At 40.6% G+C, this 8630-nt stretch overlaps 1 protein-coding gene across 1 annotated transcript in view; it reads left to right on the top strand.

The window, feature by feature from the left end:
• The first annotated feature begins 649 nt into the window (after positions 1 to 649).
• Positions 650 to 8630, top strand: part of znf385b (zinc finger protein 385B) — a 56739-nt gene continuing 48758 nt past the window's right edge. Inside the window, exon 1 of the mRNA XM_023420863.2 lies at positions 650 to 888. The gene's annotated coding sequence lies outside the window, so the exon portion shown is untranslated. The remainder of the gene's footprint in view (positions 889 to 8630) is intronic.

Here is an 8630-nt window from a genome sequence, read left to right on the forward strand (position 1 = left end):
TGTTTGTGCCCAGGAGCTCATCATCTCATGATCCGTCCGTGGTGTGAAGCTAGAGAGAAGGGATCTTACCAGACCTCTGCAGCCCGCTCCTCGTCTCTGAGGAGAGCAGTGCTAAATCAGTGGAGCACTCGTTAAGTCATAGATTCAGTTCTGGCTCAAGGAAACTGTGAAATGATCCTTTAACCTGACGCCTCCTGACAACATGGACAGGTGAGTTGACTGTAAATACAGAGAGAGGTACAACAGAGGCTACTGACAGCTGAGAACAGTGTGTGTGTGTGTGTGTGTGTGTGTGTGTGTGTGTGTGTGTGTGTGTGTTGTAGTCAGTATTTACTGTTTTAAAATAGATTTTATCCGTTTTTTTGCCAACACAAAACCTGGCAATGAATCAACCTGCTGTACACACACACACACACACACACGCACACACACACACTCACACCATACACACAGACAGACACAGGTAACGAGCTGGTGTCGGATATTTCTGTCCTCTAAAATCCATCCAACTGTGGTTCTTTTATTTTTATTGGATGCAATTTAAGCCTCTCACTCTCCCTCTCCCCCTCTCCTCCTCTGTATGTTTGTGTGTGGCGCATGCGCATTCCTGCCGCTCGGCTCTCGGTGCGGCGCAGGGCGCGCGGCTCTCCGCTGCTCCGACAGAGTTGATCAGTGTCCGGAGTGATACCTGATGGATGGATGATCAATGCCCAATCAATCAAACCCCCGCTCGGACTCATAGACAGGAGACCCAGGCACGTTCAGTAAGCTATTGATTACTGATTAATGATCGGCAGCTGACAGAGTATGTGAGCGGAGTTCAGCGCTTCAAACCAACAGGACTCTACTTTCTTCATCCATCCATCACCTACTCCTCCACCTCCTCCGGTAAGTCACCTTCCTCCTTCTCCTCCTCTTTTATTCCTCCTCCTTTTCTCCTTCTTTCTTTTATTTTTTCCTTGTTAGTTGAAGGTTATGAAACGGACCGAGCAGCAGCAGCAGCAGCGGCTTTAAACCGCGAACACCGGAGACGGTCTGTCCGCTGGTTTTCGTCCGGATCACTTTCAGGTTGTTTCTGTCAGCCACAAAAATAAGTCTGATTCTTTTAAACGTTCGTGTTTTCTGTCTGTATTTTTAGATAATGATCAGACCCGTGTGTCTGTATTGTGCGTCTCTGTGGAGTTTTGTCCACATCAGTTTCTCTCTCTGTGGCTGAAAAGATAAATAATCTTCTGTCTGTCTGTCGCGCAGTGGGGGGAGAAGTACCCGCATCTTCTTCTGAAGTAACATCAGTAAAAATAGCAGTGGAGGACTCAGATTCTTTACTGAAGTAAAAAGTACCAACACCTCACTGTAAACATGTTACCTAAGTGAAAGTTTTCAGGAAAATGTATTTGAAGTTTAAAAAGTGAAAATACAGAATGCGGAGAAATGGTCTTTGTGACTGTAACCTACTGTTTATCTAATGATACAAGCCTATATTCTATTATTTGTATATCACTAGATAATTATTACTCTTAGTCGTAGTTGGTTGAGGTTGACCAAATTTTACTTATTTTATATAAGTCTGCAACTAGGCTAATGATAATTTTCATTATGGGTTAATATGCTGGTTATTTTCTTGATTAATCCCTCTTTTATTTGGTTTTAAAAAATGTAAGAAACTGGTGAGGATTGTCCATTTGACAGGTTGCACCGTCACTTATCTCCTCAGCAGTCAAAATAATTCAGTTTACTGTCAATTGTGACGAGGAAAAGTCGTAAGTATGTATATATATATATATATATATATATATATATATGTATTTTTTTTTTTTTTTTTTTTTTTCATACAGTTTATCACAGTTTTGTATTCAGAATCTTATTTTGTAAAGTTTGTAAATTAAAGGAGTACCTACATATACCTCAAATTTGTATTTAAGTACTGCACTCGAGTAAATACTAGTAAAGGTACTAACTAAAAAACACTCCATTACAAGTAAAAGTCCAGTAAAATGTGAAATACATGCGTTAATCTGTATGTATCATAATAATCTGTAAAGTAACTAAAAACTACAGGTTTCTGTAAAAAGTACAAAACAGTTTATGGAGAGGTTGAAATTAGCTCCACTTTGACCAGCAACAGCATCAATTCATCAGTGATTTTCATATATAATAATGTAACATCAATGAAACATGAAAACTGTAGCCTACTTTTACTTTTCATACTTCAAATGCATTTCAACAATAATATTTATGTGTTTACTTATTTTCATAAAAAAATGTAATTTAACATGTTAATAAATGAACTTCAGAGGTTCTGTAATGAGGATTTTATTACTTTAGGACAGAGCCTGTTTACAATCCTTATGCTAATCTAAGATAACATATTTACATATGAGAGTGGTGTCTCTTTTCTGCTTTAACTCTCATGTTACTGCATCAGAACACTGTGGAACAGAAACTTAATTTTTCATACTTAAATTACATTTTGCTGTCACTTCCTGAGACCTCCCTGTGTTTCAGTCTCTGACATTTAATCAGTTTTTTTCACTTAATTCTCAGTTGTTCATGTAGAACTGCTACAACGTCAATAAATCAATTGGCAGATACACTTAAAATAAAGCAGCATCTTTTTTTGATAATTTGAGTTAATTATGTGGATAATCTTTCAAGTAAAAATAAAAAACATTAGATCGCTTCATGTTCTCAAACCTGAGGATCTTTTATTGTCTTACATTATAGTAAATTGAATATTTTCAGGTTCTGAACATAACGAGACACCTGATGAGGTCTTTCACCGTGTTCTGCTGTTTTAACTTTACTCAGCACTTTCTGAGGTGGTTTTTATTCTTGTCTGTGCTTTTATACTGAGTTTCATTTATTAGCATTGTTTTTTGAATGAAATTGAATGCAGGGTGTAGGGGAGAGAGGTGCGGCAGACTGACACACTGTAACTGACAGTTTGTTTTCACATGGAGAAGAGTTGGTTCGGCCTCTGCTCATTAATTCATTTACATCAAAACATTAGAAAACTGTACTGAAAGATAAAAACTACCTGATTCTTTACAAATCAGGGCTGAAGTAGAGACAGACAGACAGTATAATCTTGTGTGTGTATTGAACATGCTTCATTATTGTCAGATAATCCGTTACAAAGCCCACACACACACACACACACACACACACACACACACACACACACACACACACACACACACATACACACAGTCTGAATCGTCCAGAGTCCTCTCGGTCTCTCTCTCCTTCTGTCATGGAGATGTTGTTCATTTTCACATAGGTGACAAAATGACAGGCTCTTGGTGTGTGTGTGTGTGTGTGTGTGTGTGTGTGTGTGTGTGTGTGTGTGTGTGTGTGTGTGTTGATCCGTCTGATAATGATGTCTAATCAGGTGGACTGTAGCGCTCCTCTGTAGATTGAGCGGAAAAAGACCTGAAAACTGATTTATCCCTAAAATATCTCCTTTCCTTTCCTTTTCTATCTCCACCTTTGCTTATCTCCTTCTCTCCTTTCCTATCTCCCCTTTCCTTCTCTACTTCTACCTTCGCATCTTTACCTCCTTTTCTCCCCGTCCTCCATTTTTCCTACTTTTCCTTTGTGACCTGGAAACTTAGTGCCGCCATCGCTGCAGTTGTCCCTCCATCTCTTTCCTTTTCTTCCTTCCCAGCAGAAGAAGTTTCCTCCTGTTAAGGTGCTGGTCTTTGTTTGGGTGTTTTGACCTTCACTCTGTGTGTCTCCGGCCTCTGTGAGTCTAATTAACACTAATCAACTTAATTAAAGTAGAAGAAGAAGTAGAAGAGGGAAGCTGACAGAGACACATTCACACTGAGCTGATCGTCCAATCAGAAGAAAGAACCAGAGGAAAGGGCGGTCATTTAATCATTAAATCAATCATTAAATTAAACTGTACTTATAAACCATAGCTCGTCAGTAGCCAATACTAACCCGCTACCATAACAACCCATTGTCAGGCCATATTAACTGGTTGTTAGTGAGGATTAAAAGGCTACAAGTCTCTACTAACTAACTGTTGGAGCACACACGCCTGCTGTTAGACTACATCTCTGTGAGGTGCGCCTCCCCAGTGCAGCGTGGGACAGTTGAAGGAGGCGAGGAGTGAGAGATATGAGGCAGAGATACTGTGTGAGGTGAAAGACACAGGTACATGCAGTTGTTCACGCTGTTGCTGCTGCAACTGCTGACAGTGTTGGTAAGCTGGTCAAACCAGCCGACCAAAACAGCTACACAGCTCAAAAAGGCAATAAAGATATTTTAAACCCATCAGTTTGAGGAAGCGCTCACAGTGTCAGATAATGAAAACCTACAAACCTGCTGTTAGAAATACAAACTCGTTGCTAGACACTTAACCTGCTGTTGAACCATACGAACTTGCTGGTAGACTGAAATAGTTTTTCTGTAGTGTTTGCATTTGATTTCTTTCTGTTCTGTGTCGTCTTCACTGCAACCAACATGAAAATGTGCCCAAACGATGGACACAGTATCGTTTTTAGGAATAAGCTGCTCGGGTTGAGGCACGTGACTGAGGCATGAGGTTGTGGTTTTTTTAAATGGATGTGAACGCATACGAACATTTTAACCAAATTAACCGACATGAGCAACATTAAGTCGATTTTGATAGTTTTTCGGTTAATTACCCAGCTTAGCCTGTAGTGGTTAGGCTGTAGTGACCTACTGTAAAAACACACTTAGTTAGACTGTACTAACTACAGCACTACAGTACTAGACTGTACTAACTAGTTGTCAGACTGTACCTCCTGTTAGAGCAGACTAACTAGTTAGACTGCACTAATCTGGTGTTGGACTGTATTTACCTGCTATTAGACGGCACTAACTAGTTGTTAGACTCACCTGCTGTTAGTTTGGACTAAGTTGTACTAATGAGCTGCTGGATTTTACTTAAGACTGTTAGACTGTACTAAGTGATTGTTAGTCAGTAGAAACCAGCAGTTTGACTGAACTAACTAGTTTTTGACTGTACTAACCGGCTTGTAAACTGACTAAAGGGACATTAGGAAGCACCAACGAGCTAAAACTGTGTGTGTGTAGTTTTAAGTCCACGCTGACAGCCCGTTAGTTTACATTTTCCAGTTGTACAGTAAAGGTAGATTTATCCTACTGTAACGCTCTCTCTCGCTCTCCTCCACACAAATCAATTTTACCTATTTATAGAGCATGACAACATTACTAAACACTGTGTGCGTGTGTGTGTGTGTGCGCGCGCATGTGTGTGTGTGTGTTTGTGTGTGTGTTCATGCGTGTCTGTGTGTGTGTGTGTGCGCGTTTGTGCCAGGTCTCCAGCAGTGGGCAGATTGAGAAGCAGCATGTTGTTACGTCAGGACAGATTAGTTTGGAAACCTACAGAGAAACACACACACACACACACACACACACACACACACACACACACACACACGGATGCAAGCACAAACTGTTGTTTCTGTACTAAATCTGTCCTTGCTTTGTGTACTGTGGCAGGCAGGTGTAATGAGCTCATTGTAACAACTTTATTGCTGTTCTGTTAAAACAGGAAGGATGTGAACGTTGCATCAATATTTAATTAAATGTAATCAACGGTTTAATCGTGTGTGGGGAAACAACAGGTTTGGTCTTCAGTTGCTCACAAGCTCCTGGTCGCTCTCGATTTTGTGACTCAGAAGATTTTTAAAGACATGGTTGGAAATTTTGGAAAATTCATGAATTTGCTTTCTTGCAGACAATAAGATAAGAAGATTGATTCCACTTTTAACTGTGTAAAACATAAAGCTGGACCCAGCAGCTAGTTAGCTTAGCATAAAGACTGGAAACAGAGGGAAACAGCTAGCCTGGCTCTGTCCAAAGGTAACCGCAGCTACCAACACCTCTAAAACTCACTAATTAACTATTATATATCATATAGCACTTTTCCTTTGACAAAATCAAATAGATACTTGACTTAGTTTTGTGCTCGCTCAGTAATTTTGTTGCTGACGACACTCCACACACACTACTTGTGTTAACAACTGTGTATAACAGCTGTGTTTTCCCCCAGAGATGCTTTTCTACTTTCTCACTGCAGCAGTAAAACTCAGAGTATTGCAGTATGTGGAGTACAGTGTGTGAGTGTGTGTGTGTGCTTACCTAGCTAGGTGCTGCCTACAGTACAAAGAGCTAACAGCTAGCCACCTCATTACTCCCATTCTGTCTGCTGTGATTTATGGAGCTACCTGTGTGTGTGTGTGTGTGTGTGTGTGTGTGTGTGTGTGTGTGTGTGTGTGTGTGTGTGTGTGTGTGCACCTGCTCTCAGGAAGTTTTAATTAATTTTCTATCATGTGACAAAGAGGAAGTGATGACAGTAATGAAATGTGATTGGATGATTATTATCAAATACACAATTAGTAGCCTGATGGTGATGAGAGAGCAAGAGAGGTGTGTGTGTGCACGTGTGTGTGTGTGGGGTGGTGTTAGGAAAGTGTGTACAAAAAGGACAGAGTGTATAAAGGAAAAGTCAACTGTGTGTGTGTGTAAATAGGACGGCAGTGATGAAGTGTTTCCTCGCGACTCATGTCTCTGAGGTATTACACTCTCTCTCACACGCACACACAGACACACACACACACACACACACGCACACACACACTCTCTCACACACACACACACACACACTCTCACACAGACACACACTACTGAGATTGTGAAGGTCACACATACACACAGTTACACACTGTGTCATCAGATGGGCGGCTGTAGCAAGTAGTCAGCAGACAGTCAGACCATGACGTCTACAAGAAATTACAGTTTTATTCATCTTACTGCAATAGCAAATAAGTTTTGTAGGAAACATAATCACTGGCTGGTTTATGTTGTTTCTGAATAAATGAAGTGCTACATTCATTAACAGCAGCAAGGTCATCAGGACATGGATGGGGAGGATGTTGGGCGTACAGAGCAAACGACTGTCACACAAGTGACTGGGGTTTACAACCACAGGCCCGTCTGTGGTTTGGTTTAGGCAACACGAGTGCTTTGGTTACGGTTAGGGAAAGATGGTGGTTTTGGTTAAATGTAAATAAACATGTTGTCTAAAGTTACTGTGAACTTTTCCTGTAGTAAACTAGACCATGTTCAAGTGCTGGGAGAGCCTCAACATAACCATAAATAAGTGTAATAACGCTGTAGTCACTACAAGTGGATATTGCATGGTCAGCAAGATCAGATATTTTGGTAGAAAACAAATTTGTCATATCTGACATTTAAATATGAGTCAGTGGCCAGTTAGCTTACGATCATGAAGTCGTCTGACAGAATCAATATCAATACACCTCAATAACAACAACTGTACGATCGGCTATACTCACATTTAAAATGAGAGTGACGTGATCACAGACAGGCTAAGAGCTGACAGGAAGTTACTTCTTTTAAACAATATGTTCGTCCGTCTCTCAACACCCTCTGACTTCCCTCCTTTCTGTGGCACTCAGCTTCAAGCCCATTGGTTCCCACTGAGGATGAAAGTCTTTAAAAACAGCTCACAAATGTACAGTTTCATTTTTAAATACTCAAAATAACATAACTCCTAAACCAGCCGGTCACTGTAGTTTTCAGCAATTGTTACCCAAAGAGGAAGACATTTGTGAACTTGTTAGGCAATATTTTCACTGGCAGATTAATCCACATTCGGTGCTCTAGTGACTTTTTATGGCAGCAGGACGGTGTATGTGTGATTTAATCAAAATAAACTAGTGTGTGTTCATTGTATGAACATGTTTTTAATAGATTTTGGACAATGACCGAGCCTTTGTGGTACAAAGGAATAAGATTAAACTTTGGATCTAAACACTAGAATCAGTTTATTCTTGGTTTTTGTCTTTCTGTGGCATTTTTCAAAGGAAGAAAAACACAGAATTTCACCACACTTATCCATAAATTCTACTCATCCAACATCATTGTTTTCCACAAGTTTTCCTTGTCAACAGGAAAACATGTGACCAGTGCTTTTGGATTCATCCACTTACGGAGTATTTCCAATTTCTCAGTTTTCGAGTGTGCAAAATGCTGGCGTAGCATGTGCAGAGAGCCAGAAACGTAAAGAAAAGGATTTGCTGTCAGATGTACTTGAGCTTAGCGTAGACATGTCTCAGATTTTTAGACAGTTTCTGTGTGTCAGCAGGAAAATTACAGGAAAGGTAATCCTGTCTAACACAAAGTCACATAGAAAACAAAGTTTCAAAGAGACTAAGACACAATTTTACTCTCCACAACCCCATGTCGTCTGTGGTGTCACTCTGTCAAGCTTCCGTTTGAAGCCTGAAAGACCGTTACAGAGTAGAAACGAGTGAATGTGTCTTAACTTAAACCACCTGCCTACCAAGGTGTGTGTTTCTGTCTGTTGGTCTCATGTTTCTTCTTCCATTAGTTGAGTGGAGCAGCCGTTGAATGTTTGATGAGTCAGCATGTTGAAAAGGAAGTGACGTCGTAGCCGTCTTCTCGTCTTTCGGGCCGGGTTCATATTTTCTGGCCCCATCTTCAAGTCCTCATCCTCTACTGTGAATACTGCTGATGCTCGCCACGGTGTGCGCACACAGTGTGTTTGTAGCACTGAGGTTCTGAGTGGAAACATTCAGTGATGAAAC

Source organism: Seriola lalandi, unplaced genomic scaffold (assembly GCF_002814215.2).
Source record: "Seriola lalandi dorsalis isolate HSWRI2012SDOR001 ecotype SW California unplaced genomic scaffold, Sedor1 jcf7180002054659, whole genome shotgun sequence".
NCBI classification, from domain to species: domain Eukaryota; kingdom Metazoa; phylum Chordata; class Actinopteri; order Carangiformes; family Carangidae; genus Seriola; species Seriola lalandi.